The following is a 17928-nucleotide window of genomic DNA, read 5'->3' as shown; positions in this document are numbered from 1 at the left end:
GAAATTCGTGAGGGCGCTGTTCAGGTGCCCGTAGCTCAAAAGTTCGACTGAAGGGACCCCCAAAAATAAATTTTATTAAATTTCAGACTTTATACTTTTAGAAAATCCGTACGACATTTTCTCAACTTTAGGCAAAAGGGTAGAAAAACGAATTTACTTTCTTGTGTTTTCACGTGTATTTCAATGGGACGATTATTTAGTGGTGTGCCCCTTCGAAGGCGCTTTTTTCTACTGGGGCTATAATCGGCTTTTTGATAAATTCAGGCAAAATTAAAGTCGGCTTTTGCTTGAATTATGTTAATTTCGATTTATATTGATAGTTTAGATGTTAATGTGTAATTTCAAATCAAATTAGATGCAAATCGTGCTTGAAATAATTCCGTCAGGGGTCTTCAAAGCTGAACAAAGTGGCGAGATATGTGAAAAAATAAGATTTCTATGATTTTAATTGATTTGGTTTGAAGGTTATAAATCTGCCCGGTCCTTAAACCCTTCCAAACTTGTTTTTATGAAGGGGGGTAATTACTGCACAATTTTTAGCTACTGCACCCTTACAATTAATTATTGACGTGACTTTCTTTTATTTAAAGAAAATTTGAGCATTTAGAGGTAAAACTAGATAGGCCTAATCACGTGTTTTGGGTATAGGCCTAATGCAAGATAAACGTGCATTTTTGGCTCAAATTTGACAAAAGCGGCATTTGCCATTTTTCGGAAAAACGCTCTCATTACGTAATTAAGATACATAGAAGAAAAATATTTGACCCTTTTTCTTTAAACTGTCTATTCTTTCAAAATATTTTAAAAAATAAAGAAAAGAAAAAATTTTTTCTCCTTTTTTTGTGTGCACTACACTAAATCCTTCCGCATTTGGTGTAACCTTGTATAGTCCCGGTAAAAAATAGCGCCTGGGCGATATATATCAGCCTCTAGAGGGTACTGAATTTAAGTGAATCGTGCTTGTTTTTATGAAAAGAATAGAGTAGGACCTCAACATTAAAAATCTGTTCCAAAAATGGTTCAAATCGATTGTGAATTAGTGACAGGCTGTCGGAATAATATCAAGGCCGGAACTGGTAAAGAGGCGAAATTATCGGCTGAAATTCGTGAGGGCGCTGTTCAGGTGCCCGTAGCTCAAAAGTTCGACTGAAGGGACCCCCAAAAATAAATTTTATTAAATTTCAGACTTTATACTTTTAGAAAATCCGTACGACATTTTCTCAACTTTAGGCAAAAGGGTAGAAAAACGAATTTACTTTCTTGTGTTTTCACGTGTATTTCAATGGGACGATTATTTAGTGGTGTGCCCCCTTCGAAGGCGCTTTTTTCTACTGGGGCTATAATCGGCTTTTTGATAAATTCAGGCAAAATTAAAGTCGGCTTTTGCTTGAATTATGTTAATTTCGATTTATATTGATAGTTTAGATGTTAATGTGTAATTTCAAATCAAATTAGATGCAAATCGTGCTTGAAATAATTCCGTCAGGGGTCTTCAAAGCTGAACAAAGTGGCGAGATATGTGAAAAAAATAAGATTTCTATGATTTTAATTGATTTGGTTTGAAGGTTATAAATCTGCCCGGGTCCTTAAACCCTTCCAAACTTGTTTTTATGAAGGGGGGGGTAATTACTGCACAATTTTTAGCTACTGCACCCTTACAATTAATTATTGACGTGACTTTCTTTTATTTAAAGAAAATTTGAGCATTTAGAGGTAAAACTAGATAGGCCTACATCACGTGTTTTGGGTATAGGCCTAATGCAAGATAAACGTGCTTTTTGGCTCAAATTTGACAAAAGCGGCATTTGCCATTTTTCGGAAAAACGCTCTCATTACGTAATTAAGATACATAGAAGAAAAATATTTGACCCTTTTTCTTTAAACTGTCTATTCTTTCAAAATATTTTAAAAAATAAAGAAAAGAAAAATTTTTTCTCCTTATAAGGGGCACTACACTAAATCCTTCCGCATTTGGTGTAACCTTGTATAGTCCCGGTAAAAAATAGCGCCTGGGCGATATATATCAGCCTCTAGAGGGTACTGAATTTAAGTGAATCGTGCTTGTTTTTATGAAAAGAATAGAGTAGGACCTCAACATTAAAAATCTGTTCCAAAATGGTTCAAATCGATTGTGAATTAGTGACAGGCTGTCGGAATAATATCAAGGCCGGAACTGGTAAAGAGGCGAAATTATCGGCTGAAATTTGTGAGGGCGCTGTTCAGGTGCCCGTAGCTCAAAAGTTCGACTGAAGGGACCCCCAAAAATAAATTTTTATTAAATTTCAGACTTTATACTTTTAGAAAATCCGTACGACATTTTCTCAACTTTAGGCAAAAGGGTAGAAAAACGAATTTACTTTCTTGTGTTTTCACGTGTATTTCAATGGGACGATTATTTAGTGGTGTGCCCTTCGAAGGCGCTTTTTTCTACTGGGGCTATAATCGGCTTTTTGATAAATTCAGGCAAAATTAAAGTCGGCTTTTGCTTGAATTATGTTAATTTCGATTTATATTGATAGTTTAGATGTTAATGTGTAATTTCAAATCAAATTAGATGCAAATCGTGCTTGAAATAATTCCGTCAGGGGTCTTCAAAGCTGAACAAAGTGGCGAGATATGTGAAAAAAATAAGATTTCTATGATTTTAATTGATTTGGTTTGAAGGTTATAAATCTGCCCGGGTCCTTAAACCCTTCCAAACTTGTTTTTATGAAGGGGGGGGGGTAATTACTGCACAATTTTTAGCTACTGCACCCTTACAATTAATTATTGACGTGACTTTCTTTTATTTAAAGAAAATTTGAGCATTTAGAGGTAAAACTAGATAGGCCTACATCACGTGTTTTGGGTATAGGCCTAATGCAAGATAAACGTGCTTTTTTGGCTCAAATTTGACAAAAGCGGCATTTGCCATTTTTCGGAAAAACGCTCTCATTACGTAATTAAGATACATAGAAGAAAAATATTTGACCCTTTTTCTTTAAACTGTCTATTCTTTCAAAATATTTTAAAAATAAAGAAAAGAAAAAAATTTTTCTCCTTATAAGGGGGCACTACACTAAATCCTTCCGCATTTGGTGTAACCTTGTATAGTCCCGGTAAAAAATAGCGCCTGGGCGATATATATCAGCCTCTAGAGGGTACTGAATTTAAGTGAATCGTGCTTGTTTTTATGAAAAGAATAGAGTAGGACCTCAACATTAAAAATCTGTTCCAAAAATGGTTCAAATCGATTGTGAATTAGTGACAGGCTGTCGGAATAATATCAAGGCCGGAACTGGTAAAGAGGCGAAATTATCGGCTGAAATTCGTGAGGGCGCTGTTCAGGTGCCCGTAGCTCAAAAGTTCGACTGAAGGGACCCCCCCAAAATAAATTTTTATTAAATTTCAGACTTTATACTTTTAGAAAATCCGTACGACATTTTCTCAACTTTAGGCAAAAGGGTAGAAAAACGAATTTACTTTCTTGTGTTTTCACGTGTATTTCAATGGGACGATTATTTAGTGGTGTGCCCCTTCGAAGGCGCTTTTTTCTACTGGGGCTATAATCGGCTTTTTGATAAATTCAGGCAAAATTAAAGTCGGCTTTTGCTTGAATTATGTTAATTTCGATTTATATTGATAGTTTAGATGTTAATGTGTAATTTCAAATCAAATTAGATGCAAATCGTGCTTGAAATAATTCCGTCAGGGTCTTCAAAGCTGAACAAAGTGGCGAGATATGTGAAAAAATAAGATTTCTATGATTTTAATTGATTTGGTTTGAAGGTTATAAATCTGCCCGGGTCCTTAAACCCTTCCAAACTTGTTTTTATGAAGGGGGGGGGGGGGAATTACTGCACAATTTTTAGCTACTGCACCCTTACAATTAATTATTGACGTGACTTTCTTTTATTTAAAGAAAATTTGAGCATTTAGAGGTAAAACTAGATAGGCCTACATCACGTGTTTTGGGTATAGGCCTAATGCAAGATAAACGTGCTTTTTTGGCTCAAATTTGACAAAAGCGGCATTTGCCATTTTTCGGAAAAACGCTCTCATTACGTAATTAAGATACATAGAAGAAAAATATTTGACCCTTTTTCTTTAAACTGTCTATTCTTTCAAAATATTTTAAAAAATAAAGAAAAGAAAAATTTTTTCTCCTTATAAGGGGGCACTACACTAAATCCTTCCGCATTTGGTGTAACCTTGTATAGTCCCGGTAAAAATAGCGCCTGGGCGATATATATCAGCCTCTAGAGGGTACTGAATTTAAGTGAATCGTGCTTGTTTTTATGAAAAGAATAGAGTAGGACCTCAACATTAAAAATCTGTTCCAAAAATGGTTCAAATCGATTGTGAATTAGTGACAGGCTGTCGGAATAATATCAAGGCCGGAACTGGTAAAGAGGCGAAATTATCGGCTGAAATTCGTGAGGGCGCTGTTCAGGTGCCCGTAGCTCAAAAGTTCGACTGAAGGGACCCCCCAAAAATAAATTTTTATTAAATTTCAGACTTTATACTTTTAGAAAATCCGTACGACATTTTCTCAACTTTAGGCAAAAGGGTAGAAAAACGAATTTACTTTCTTGTGTTTTCACGTGTATTTCAATGGGACGATTATTTAGTGGTGTGCCCCTTCGAAGGCGCTTTTTTCTACTGGGGCTATAATCGGCTTTTTGATAAATTCAGGCAAAATTAAAGTCGGCTTTTGCTTGAATTATGTTAATTTCGATTTATATTGATAGTTTAGATGTTAATGTGTAATTTCAAATCAAATTAGATGCAAATCGTGCTTGAAATAATTCCGTCAGGGGCCCGGGTCAGGGGTCTTCAAAGCTGAACAAAGTGGCGAGATATGTGAAAAAATAAGATTTCTATGATTTTAATTGATTTGGTTTGAAGGTTATAAATCTGCCCGGGTCCTTAAACCCTTCCAAACTTGTTTTTATGAAGGGGGGGGGGGGGGGAATTACTGCACAATTTTTAGCTACTGCACCCTTACAATTAATTATTGACGTGACTTTCTTTTATTTAAAGAAAATTTGAGCATTTAGAGGTAAAACTAGATAGGCCTACATCACGTGTTTAGGGAAAAGGCCTAATGCAAGATTAACGTGCTTTTGTGGCTCAAATGTGACAAAAGCGGCATTTGCCATTTTTCGGAAAAACGCTCTCATTACGTAATTAAGATACATAGAAGAAAAATATTTGACCCTTTTTCTTTAAACTGTCTATTCTTTCAAAATATTTTAAAAAATAAAGAAAAGAAAAAATTTTTTCTCCTTATAAGGGGGCACTACACTAAATCCTTCCGCATTTGGTGTAACCTTGTATAGTCCCGGTAAAAAATAGCGCCTGGGCGATATATATCAGCCTCTAGAGGGTACTGAATTTAAGTGAATCGTGCTTGTTTTTATGAAAAGAATAGAGTAGGACCTCAACATTAAAAATCTGTTCCAAAAATGGTTCAAATCGATTGTGAATTAGTGACAGGCTGTCGGAATAATATCAAGGCCGGAACTGGTAAAGAGGCGAAATTATCGGCTGAAATTCGTGAGGGCGCTGTTCAGGTGCCCGTAGCTCAAAAGTTCGACTGAAGGGACCCCCAAAAATAAATTTTATTAAATTTCAGACTTTATACTTTTAGAAAATCCGTACGACATTTTCTCAACTTTAGGCAAAAGGGTAGAAAAACGAATTTACTTTCTTGTGTTTTCACGTGTATTTCAATGGGACGATTATTTAGTGGTGTGCCCCCTTCGAAGGCGCTTTTTTCTACTGGGGCTATAATCGGCTTTTTGATAAATTCAGGCAAAATTAAAGTCGGCTTTTGCTTGAATTATGTTAATTTCGATTTATATTGATAGTTTAGATGTTAATGTGTAATTTCAAATCAAATTAGATGCAAATCGTGCTTGAAATAATTCCGTCAGGGGTCTTCAAAGCTGAACAAAGTGGCGAGATATGTGAAAAAATAAGATTTCTATGATTTTAATTGATTTGGTTTGAAGGTTATAAATCTGCCCGGGTCCTTAAACCCTTCCAAACTTGTTTTTCTGAGGGGGGGGGGTAATTACTGCACAATTTTTAGCTACTGCACCCTTACAATTAATTATTGACGTGACTTTCTTTTATTTAAAGAAAATTTGAGCATTTAGAGGTAAAACTAGATAGGCCTACATCACGTGTTTTGGGTATAGGCCTAATGCAAGATAAACGTGCTTTTTTGGCTCAAATTTGACAAAAGCGGCATTTGCCATTTTTCGGAAAAACGCTCTCATTACGTAATTAAGATACATAGAAGAAAAATATTTGACCCTTTTTCTTTAAACTGTCTATTCTTTCAAAATATTTTAAAACAAATAAAGAAAAAAAAAATTTTTCTCCTTATAAGGGGGCACTACACTAAATCCTTCCGCATTTGGTGTAACCTTGTATAGTCCCGGTAAAAAATAGCGCCTGGGCGATATATATCAGCCTCTAGAGGGTACTGAATTTAAGTGAATCGTGCTTGTTTTTATGAAAAGAATAGAGTAGGACCTCAACATTAAAAATCTGTTCCAAAAATGGTTCAAATCGATTGTGAATTAGTGACAGGCTGTCGGAATAATATCAAGGCCGGAACTGGTAAAGAGGCGAAATTATCGGCTGAAATTCGTGAGGGCGCTGTTCAGGTGCCCGTAGCTCAAAAGTTCGACTGAAGGACCCCCCAAAAATAAATTTTTATTAAATTTCAGACTTTATACTTTTAGAAAATCCGTACGACATTTTCTCAACTTTAGGCAAAAGGGTAGAAAAACGAATTTACTTTCTTGTGTTTTCACGTGTATTTCAATGGGACGATTATTTAGTGGTGTGCCCCTTCGAAGGCGCTTTTTTTCTACTGGGGCTATAATCGGCTTTTTGATAAATTCAGGCAAAATTAAAGTCGGCTTTTGCTTGAATTATGTTAATTTCGATTTATATTGATAGTTTAGATGTTAATGTGTAATTTCAAATCAAATTAGATGCAAATCGTGCTTGAAATAATTCCGTCAGGGGTCTTCAAAGCTGAACAAAGTGGCGAGATATGTGAAAAAATAAGATTTCTATGATTTTAATTGATTTGGTTTGAAGGTTATAAATCTGCCCGGTCCTTAAACCCTTCCAAACTTGTTTTTATGAAGGGGGGGGTAATTACTGCACAATTTTAGCTACTGCACCCTTACAATTAATTATTGACGTGACTTTCTTTTATTTAAAGAAAATTTGAGCATTTAGAGGTAAAACTAGATAGGCCTACATCACGTGTTTTGGGTATAGGCCTAATGCAAGATAAACGTGCTTTTTGGCTCAAATTTGACAAAAGCGGCATTTGCCATTTTTCGGAAAAACGCTCTCATTACGTAAATAAGATACATAGAAGAAAAATATTTGACCCTTTTTCTTTAAACTGTCTATTCTTTCAAAATATTTTAAAAAATAAAGAAAAGAAAAAAATTTTTTCTCCTTATAAGGGGGCACTACACTAAATCCTTCCGCATTTGGTGTAACCTTGTATAGTCCCGGTAAAAAATAGCGCCTGGGCGATATATATCAGCCTCTAGAGGGTACTGAATTTAAGTGAATCGTGCTTGTTTTTATGAAAAGAATAGAGTAGGACCTCAACATTAAAAATCTGTTCCAAAAATGGTTCAAATCGATTGTGAATTAGTGACAGGCTGTCGGAATAATATCAAGGCCGGAACTGGTAAAGAGGCGAAATTATCGGCTGAAATTCGTGAGGGCGCTGTTCAGGTGCCCGTAGCTCAAAAGTTCGACTGAAGGGACCCCCAAAAATAAATTTTATTAAATTTCAGACTTTATACTTTTAGAAAATCCGTACGACATTTTCTCAACTTTAGGCAAAAGGGTAGAAAAACGAATTTACTTTCTTGTGTTTTCACGTGTATTTCAATGGGACGATTATTTAGTGGTGTGCCCCCATGATGAAAAATTTCCACACGACGGTGTCGCTATTACGCTGAGCGAACGGTAGTGTGTTGTTTTGCAGTGTATTCGAAAACATTTCATTTTCTCAAAATTTTTGAGAATCTATTACAGTCAAGCCAGAGAAGTAATTGGTGTGGTTGATGCATTCCTAGCCAGGTAAGCGTTTGAGTTTCTTTGCAAATTAGCTATTTTAAGCTCAGTATCATGTCATGCAATGCATGACATGGTACATTTGTGTACAGCTATGTACATGTACAGTACACCCATCGTATGGCTCGACATTACACAATTGTCACACTATGTCAGGCTGACGAGGCTGTGTCAGTGTTCATTCAATTGAAAATGTATCCTTGCTCGAGAAGTCAAGTCACAAATTTGTGCACCGCAGTGACCGATGAGCTTCACATTCGAGGCTACACTGGATTTCAGAAAACAACGCCAACGGCAATCCCTTGCTCAGATTGGTGCGAGCGCCCTGTTAATGGTCGACGTCGCGAACTTTGTGTTCACTTCAAGGGCGCCGATCTGCAATGAGTAACGATATGATGCACAATCAGCTAATCAGATTATCTGTCTGTTGATACGATTCAGCCAATCAGTACCCCACCTCCGTAAATACATGTACTCAAGACTGTGCACACGCTCTCAAAATGTAAACAAGTGACATTCATACATTTGTGCTATATAACAGCGCGCGCGAGTGGTCAAGAGCCGGGCATATTCAGCGTTCATACATTCACACTATGTAACGGCGCGCGTGATTGGTGTCCCGGATGTGCGATCGCCAGGTAGGAAAAATAAGGAAAATCATGATTTTTGATATACGGTAATGTTGCTTGTAAGTTTTTGTTATTATTTTTATGAAATAAGAATCACAAAATGTACTGGTATGTATGAACTGGGTTCATTCATATATTTTCATGACTAAAACCATTTAGTCATGAAAATATATGAATGAACCCCTAATTCATGCCCGCTACTTCAGCGTGATGATTTCGGTATAGAAAAGAATGCAAGAAAATCGCGTTAAGAATCTTACATCTTATTTTTTGTTATTATTTGATGAAAAACAATCACTGAATGTTTGGGAATGTATGAAAGGGGCTTATTCATATGCCTCAGGCATAAACAATCAATCATGCGGGCCCTCAATTTCATGAATGAACCCCTAATTCTTCTCTGACAAAAACTTTACGAGACCATTGCATTTGAAATCTAAGCATGAATGCCATGTACATGTACATTGTACTAAGCGACAGTTCAAAATAGCCAATTCTCTCGGTCAGGGTTGTTCCATCCATTGCACTTATTAAGATTCTGTCGGTCAACATGATGTCACTTTTGCCATGATTGGGCTATTCCATCTTGCCCCTAGTGTGACACAAAGGGGACACTTACCGTTGCACTCAATGGGGAAATCACAAAACATGCAACAAATAAATACTCTTGATGAAATAATTTTAAGCTCGATTTCTTATCAGGGAAATCAACTTTTAAATAAATTACCATACTAAATTAATTGGTATTTTCTGTGCTGAGAAAATTTTCTTGAACTGAAAGGCCCTGTACAAACCAATAGGGATTTCGTGAGGGTGTCCGCTTTGACATACGTGGGAAGAAGTACATACTTTTACTAAATTCCAAAAGTACGGTATGTGTTTTTGTATACAATTTACAAAATTTATGTACGTGTACAAAAGTAGGCCTACATACTTTTGCAACATACTTCCATGTGTGTACGTAGTCGTTCTCCTGCATGCAATTTTACATACAGTAACCACCGGGTATAAGCCCACCCCCATTTTTGAAGTGAAATCTGCCATCTAGGGGGGGTGGGCTTATACCCGAGTGGTGACGGTATATGCAAAAATGCATACTTTGTATAATTCAAGTATATACATTTGTATATTATGTCATTATTGACTGAAAACTACCTCATGTGCTGTGTGCAAAACTACAATGTACATAGTATTTAATACATACCCGGAAGTTGCCGGAACTTTGGCAAAAGTATGTGGTTTTGCATATGTATGCAAAAGTATACAGTACTTTTGCAAAATACGCAGTATATATAGGCCTATACGCCATATAATGCAATTTCTACATACATGTACCGTATAAGCACCCAGGGCACTTAACAAAGTCATTTTGGGTGGACAGTTATTTTTAACCTGGTTTACCTACATATGTAATCTTTCGCAAGGGGCGTTTATTAGAGACGAATTACGTATGTTATAGGTCCTGAGACAGTGAGACGTTCTAGTAGCTTTTCTGGTGCAGAAAATGCATTGCAAGTTTATACTAGACTTGTAGTCCTCCAACTATTTCACTGTATTGACGACTTGACGTCTAACTGTCACTTCAACATTACATGTAATGTTACCCTTAATTGAAAATACCCTACATGTAGGTGGGTGCTTATTGGGGCATGGGAGCTTATTGGAACAAATTTATACGGTTTATGCAAAAATACATGCTAGTTTTTTTTGTTTAGCCAAGGCTGAGTATCCCCATTTTGAAGGACTTTTTTTTTTGCACCAATTTTCGCTCAAATTTTGGGACTTCAGGCAGAAATATGCCTGTACAGTGTTATGGGGAAAATTTTCAAGTTGATAAAAAATGTTTATGTCAGATTCAGTTTCTACACAAAATTTCACCCTAGAAAATGTTCCTTTTTAATTAGGATATCTTTCACTTAAGTTTCCACCATTCTGGCTGCCAAACGATAGTCAAAGCTTGAATGCTGTTTTATGAATATTAATTACGGTACAAATCAATGCATCAACCAAAAACACGATGGCAATGGACTCTAGCATCGAATGCGTAACTATGTGCCAATTTGAAGATTCCACAGTTCACAAGTAACTCAGTTCAGGTCACGAAGGCGAAGCCCGAAGCTGAAGCATATCAGTAATGCTAAGTGCACCTGTAGTCGTTTCTTCTATATAGCCACACCACATGCAATCTATTCAAAAATGCATACTGTGCAAAGTATTCAAAACTGCCTTATATCTGCATACAAAACCATGTACAGTTTGATGTACAATGTACTCACTACTAGCCTGTATTTATTTCATATTTTTTGCTCAGGTACACCTGAGTGAATATATACATTCAGTTTAGACCTTGACCTTTGAACCTAAGTAGCTCCAAGTCAGGCTTCTTCTGCAAATGCTTTTGCTTTGTCTTCACTAGAAATATTTTATAGTATAATATTTGATAGGATAATGCCTGGTAATGGAAATGCAGACTATAAATGCTAGCTACTAAATTAACCTCACTCCCTATGACATAGTTCATAATATATATGCAGCAGTGAGATATCTAACTTGAGGTGGACATAGAATATTAGCCTCATTTCCCATGAAATTATTTATAAAACTGTGTTCTGTAGCCCATAGTGAAGGGTTTTTTTTTAACCTGGGGATGATATTAATCATAGGTGTTGACAGATTGATAGTGGTCTGGAAGTTCAAGTTAGTAAATTACATACTGCTCATGAACTTATCAGATTTTGTTTGCCAGCTAGGTCAGTGTACATGGCCAATACAATGTACAATACCAAATACCCATGAACTTCTTACTTAAATTTGCATTGAGAGGTAAGAAGGCTTGTTCTGACCAGGGTATGGATTTGATATAATCAGTCCAGCATTTAACAACATTATTAACAACATTGAATTTTAAGGCCAAATGTTTACCTTCTCCATTACATTGCACACAGTATTTTGATGCATTACCTGAATAGGTTTAGTTTCATTATTACCTTCAACTTTTACTTTTACTCTCTAGTTGAAAGTGGCACTAATGAGGTTTTGAGCATTTTAATAGATCCAGTTTTAAACCTTTAACTTTTACCTCATATCCCTGCTTTAACCCTCTTTCAAGTTGAAGTCCAGTGCATAATGAATATCATCAAAATGTCTTCTAGATATTATATTCATACATATTCTAAGCTAACTGTATTCTAATTCAATATTTTCTAAAATAACACATTGCCTTTTGATTTATTCTAAAGACTATGGTAAGTTCTGATGTTAAAGCCACAATGTACCATCTTATACATGTAATATGAAATTGGTTAATATTTTTCAAACCTGACTTTTTTTTTCATATTTGTAATGTTTACACATGTTACAACTTGCACCTAAATGGAATCAGCCAAATTGGTTGTGTTTGTAGGTCAACAGAACAAAGTTTGACATAATGTCATTTATATAATTCAAAGAATTGTGACATTATGTCCTCCTATAGAACTGCGTGTTAAATGGCCAAAATAACTAACCAGCAGGGTTTCTTTCATTTTACCTTGTTATTTCAGCTCAAAATGGACAGAAACCCTTCCGATTTAAAATTATTACTAGCAGTATTTCAGCATTTTGAGTATAAAACAAATTTAAAATTTCAAGGAAATCATCTTTAATTAAAGCCTTGTTGTTTTCATACAATTTTAATTGAGTTTGTATTAAATTATACAAGTTTTTGGTTATTTCATGATCCCCTCCAGCTTCATCATAATTTTGCACTTCCCTACCAAAAACAAAACAAAAATACCAAAAACAGACTAAGGGATATTCTTATCATTTTGGACAATGCTATAATCAGCCTTCTGGAATGTTAAAATTTTACTGTATTTCCTAAAACTATTTATGAATCATCCAAATCATAAGAAACCTTATCATTATCTATCACACATCATATCCTATATTATACATATCCCAACAGACTCTACATTAGTAGATATGCAGTCTCTAAATATTGAAGAGCTAATCACCTAGTGGAACGTATTTACCCTTTTAATCAAAATGCTTAAGGATCTTCACAATCTGATATCTTAATCTTATGTAGGCCTACATATAAAACAATATCATTAGCCCTAATTATAAGAAACGCGACATTATTCAACACCAACGACCTACATTGCACAACCATGTGTTCCAATCATGCCTGAGCACTCCCTTTTAAAGGGGTTTTTATTATACGGTATACATGTATGTACAATTACTTTTCCAAAAGTATGTGGTTTTGCATACATTTTTGTAAGTGTGCAAAAGTACATACTTTTAATACAAAATAGGCATATTCCTTTCCGATAGCCAAAACCCATGATTAGCGTTAGGGTTAGTAGGCCTACATTTTCCTTCATTGGGGCATGCTTAACTCTATAAAATCTTACAAAGAAAACCACTGCACATGTATGCATTGTCATACCCAGGGAATCGATGGCTGATGGGCCAGTGACACCACCGTAGCTACAAGTGGGTGTCTAAGGTTCGAATCCCAGGTTGCCAAGTGAAAAATTTGTTCATCTTCTCCTTTTTTCATTCCTCTTCTCCTTTAATTTCTGATAGCCAAAAACCATATTTAGCATTAGGGTTTATATTCATAAATATGCCAATAGTATATGATGCAAAACTATACAGCACATCGGGCCACCATGCATGTATACTATCGCAATATACCAAGAATGAAGTTGATTGGTTGTTGCGATGTTGTGTTAAATCTGCAGAGTGGATTATTAATGAAAATGTGGGTAAAATATGCAATAAAAGCTGCTGAGTAGATTTATGAAAATGTAGGCAAAATATGCAAATTAGCTTATTAATATTCATAAATATGCAAATAAAACATGACATAGAACTATAATACAGCAGATTAGACCACTATGTCCTATCACCATACCAAGTTTGAAGTTTAAGCTGCAGAGTAGATTAATGGTTTTGCTTCCGCCCTGACAAGCCAAAACAAACAACCATTTGGATGATAACACAAGCTCCACATATGTGTGGAGGCCAAAAATTCTAATATGGAGTCAACAGGTTTACAGAGAGAAACTCCTATCCTATAGCTAGGCAAATCAAACAGTCCGCTGCTGCTCAGAGATAAAATCAAACATGTATGAATATAGTTAAAAAAAAAAAAAAAAAAATGAATGGAAGACTACAAACTGTGGATGGTAACATAAATATATGAGAAGTTCTTCTTCAACCTATTTTTTTTTTTTTTTCCAGATTTTGCTTGCTAAATATGTGAAAGGAGATTACAACAAGAGTGCTGTAACAGTTGCAAAAATACTTTTCTGTTCTCTCTGCCGAACCCCACAAGAGCTGCAATCAGACAATGTTGTACATTTTACAGGTGTTTGGCTCAGGTAAGGTGTTCATCTAAACACCTCAAATAAAGAAAGTCCGCAGTCATGTAACCCGTCCTACACCAAACCCTAATCTTGTTATGACAATTTGATTGATAAGGTCGTGTGCAGAATCTTGTTAGCTGCAATTTGGTACCAAATTTGCTACCGAAATCTCTAAATTCATAGAGATTGATAGCAGTATATGAAATTTGGTGCATTTTCAAAAGTTGCAAATTAAAAACAGACCACGCTTGAACCTGTAGAGGTGAATGGCAGAGCACGACCATTGACATATTGACATAGCCCGAAACAACCGCTAGGTCATATCGATCACATCGTGCTCTAGTATTCATCAGTAAATCACTGTAGCCATCCATGCGTTTTAAACTGACAATTGAATAAAGCGCGCATTTGGGATAGTCGACAGGGGCCCATCGTGGGCAAGCAAGGTTGACCATATTGCCACGCTAAGCCATTTCGACCGCATGCTTCGTTTTGATTTGCAACTTTTGAAAATGCACCAAATGCCATAAACTGGTATCAACCTTTGTCACTTTTGAGTGTTTGGTAGCAAATTGGGTATCAAATTGGAGCTAACAAGATTCTGCATACGACCGTATCAATCAAATTGTCATAACAAGATCAGGTTTTTGGTGTAGGATGGGTTGTATGACTGCGGACTTTCTTTATTTGAGCAGTTTAGCTCTATGAGCAGGGCTGCAAGCGGTCCTATATTTCCTATATTTTTAAGATTTTCCTATATTTCGCTAGAAAGTTTCAAAAAGCCCTATAATCCCTATATTTTCATATTTGGAATATTTTTTGCTGAAGGTCTTTATATTAAATATAAATGCCTCCCTGGACCCCACCAATCAGGTTTATTTGTATCCATTTCTATAATTCCAGGTTGCATTTTTGCCCTGCAATTTCAGTTAATTCTCTAACTTCTTGGGGCTTTGCCATATGAACCTACACTAGACCTTTTCACAGTTCATGTTGAGATTTTGCATATAAAATAGAGATAATCAGTGTGGTGTTGAATGCTGACATCTTGTGGGTACACGCTGCGATGGCCGTTCGTCGTTCGATCTCCATGAGTGAACAGCAAAATCACCGTGTTGATGTGTGGTCGTGCGTCTTGAAAAAAAAAAAAAAAAAGGTGGCAATGTCAAATTAAATGATGATATCTCTGCCAAGCAAGAAGTTATTGTCACGCTTGTGGTCTCATTTTATTGCTAAATAAAATGCACTTTCAACCCAGTAAAAAGAATTCTGTTAGCCTTTTTAATACTGACACTGCTTCATAGAATTCAGAATGGGCAGAGTGGCGGAGGTGGGGGATGTGGAGGTGGGGGATGTGGCACACACAAACTCTATGGGATTGATATTTTTAGTGCATAATCTGCTTCTGTAAAGACTGTAAATTGGATTTTTACTCTATTTAGTATCTAAAAGACTCATGAACTTACAGCTAAACAATTCTACTTATTGGTTTAGTCTAGAAAATACAAACTTTTCCATACAAAACTACCCGTTTTCATATCAAACACTGTAGGGTGTCTTCAAAATCTAAAAGTTACTGTAAAATTTTAATTACCCGTACTGACGCCTGAGTATAGTCCCACCCCGTTTTTGGGTGAACATTTTTCAAAATTGGGGGTGGGACTATACTCGAATTTCAAAAAAAATTTTTTTTTTTTTTCGGTTTTGTAGTGTCCCTGGACCTAGACCTAAATGGTAGGATCATTCATGGTTGACCTAAAAAAAAAAAATTAAAAATTAAAAATTCAAGATGTTTTGTATTTTTAATATGAAAATTGATAATTTGTATTCATGTCATAGTCTATTAATGATTTCAAAATGCATTGCATTTGAATGCATTTTGAAATTAGAATTCAAATTAGAATATCTCCAAAGCTATCAACCCTAAACTAGCAAAAGTATACATTTTTGGAAAGCTGGAGGCAAAAGCAATTTAAATATACACATTTCAACTCATTGTACAGGGTGACCTTGAAGTTATACAGGGTGGAATAAAAAAAAATCCAAATAAAAAATGGGTCACTTAATGTATTGCTTATTACTAACTTGCAGTTATAAACTGAAAGTAAACAACATTGATTTGGTTAGAGGTTAGGGGGAGCCTACTGACTTTGGAAGAAAAAAAATCACAGCTGTTTGGTAATCTTGGAATACAGGGTGTCCCAAAATATGTTCAAATTTTTTACAATTCAACATATTTTGAACTGAAACATTTTACCCTAACCCATACAAAAAAAGTAAGTCCATAATTAGATTCCTCATCAAATTTCCTCTCAGAAAATGTAAACTATGACTATGATAGGATAAGTAATTAAAAATTTAGGGCAACTTTTAGATTTTGAAGACATCCGCATTGCTTACTACAGTGTTTAGTATGAAAACAGGTAGTTTTGCACATAAAAGTTTGCATTTCATAGACTAAACCAATCATAAAGAGTTCAAAATTATTAAAAACAATTAGCAGAATAAATAATTTTTCAAAAGAGCTCTTAACCATGTCTGTAGCCCATATGGATGCAAAGATATGATCAGTTGATTCAACGCGCACACACAAAATCTTTATTTCCCATAGACTTTGCAAATACCGCCACCGCCTCATCCGCCACCGCCTCATCCCCCACCTCGGTCATTCTGAACTCAAACAACTCTAACTCCACTATCTTAGCTGATAAACAATAATATTATTCTCCTTTGGAGGTCTGTTAGGGCACACATTTAGCTACAACATGACACCAAACACACTTCAATACCTGTTTAAGCAGAGATATAACAATTTGAAGGAGTCTCAATTTGGAAAAGCGTAACAAAACCACCATTTTTGGGTGGCGAGTTCAAAAGCAGCGTGGCCATAAATACTATTCATCTGCCAAATATGACAACTGTAACATGATTTGCACGATTGTAGTGCATGTAAACTGAAATCTCATTGCACTATTTCATGTTCTAAACCATAATCCCCGAGCTGTAAATAAAGTTTTAGCTCATTTTGGACTTAGCGTACATTATTCTCTTCCAATTTATTTAATATGGATTCCCGGAAGTAAATGACTGCCCAATTTACCCTTTACTAAACGTTTGTTTTATAGTTATTGTTATATGCAGTATTTTTAACTTTTATGGCCCCACTGAGCCCACCATATGCATATGGGTGACCCTGCCCCGCTTCACACATTTGTTTGTCTCCTTTACTATTGTAAGGCTTGCAGTCCTGAGATTAGGTTTGTATGTAGCCGAGACACATGGCTTTCATATGGCTCAGTCAGGTCCCTTCTAACCTTAAAATTGACATCCCTAGACTAGTCAGAAAAAAAGGGCAAACACTGCTCGGTCACCCCTATTGCACTATTTGAAGTTGCTTTGTCCAATAAAGCCTTGAAATTATTGTATTATTCTTATTCCAGTTATATTAGCAATTCTGTAAACAATATTATCCAGATCATAACACAAATATTCTTATGCATGTCATTTTAAGTGTCCATGTGCCATTTTCGAAAAACTAGGTGTATGTAATACAAAAGCAACCCGGTTCCAAATGCTTTTGAACTATGTTTATTCAAACAAAAGAAAGGAATTCCACTATTGCTGGAGTGTGGCTAACATGCAGTACAAGCAGATCAGGAAATAAAGTTACATTAATTATAACTGTTCCAAAATGCTAATAACACATTCATGAGTATCCACAGTCAATTGTACAAATGTATGTATTTCTTACTATCTTCTCTTTCTGTGACTCTTTTTATCCATAGAATCATTTGATGCCCTCGTTGATGCTACAAGGGAACAAGTGACAACATCCA

At 35.6% G+C, this 17928-nt stretch overlaps 1 long non-coding RNA gene across 1 annotated transcript; it reads left to right on the top strand.

The window, feature by feature from the left end:
• Positions 1–7941: 7941 nt before the first annotated feature.
• Positions 7942–17928, top strand: LOC140160318 (uncharacterized). The gene is made up of 3 exons (XR_011859945.1): positions 7942–8112; positions 13968–14107; positions 17878–17928. It is a non-coding gene; the product is annotated as an uncharacterized lncRNA (long non-coding RNA).

The sequence above is a fragment of the Amphiura filiformis genome, chromosome 9, assembly GCF_039555335.1.
Source record: "Amphiura filiformis chromosome 9, Afil_fr2py, whole genome shotgun sequence".
Classification (NCBI taxonomy): Eukaryota; Metazoa; Echinodermata; class Ophiuroidea; order Amphilepidida; family Amphiuridae; genus Amphiura; species Amphiura filiformis.
This window is presented reverse-complemented; position numbering and strand designations above follow the sequence as displayed.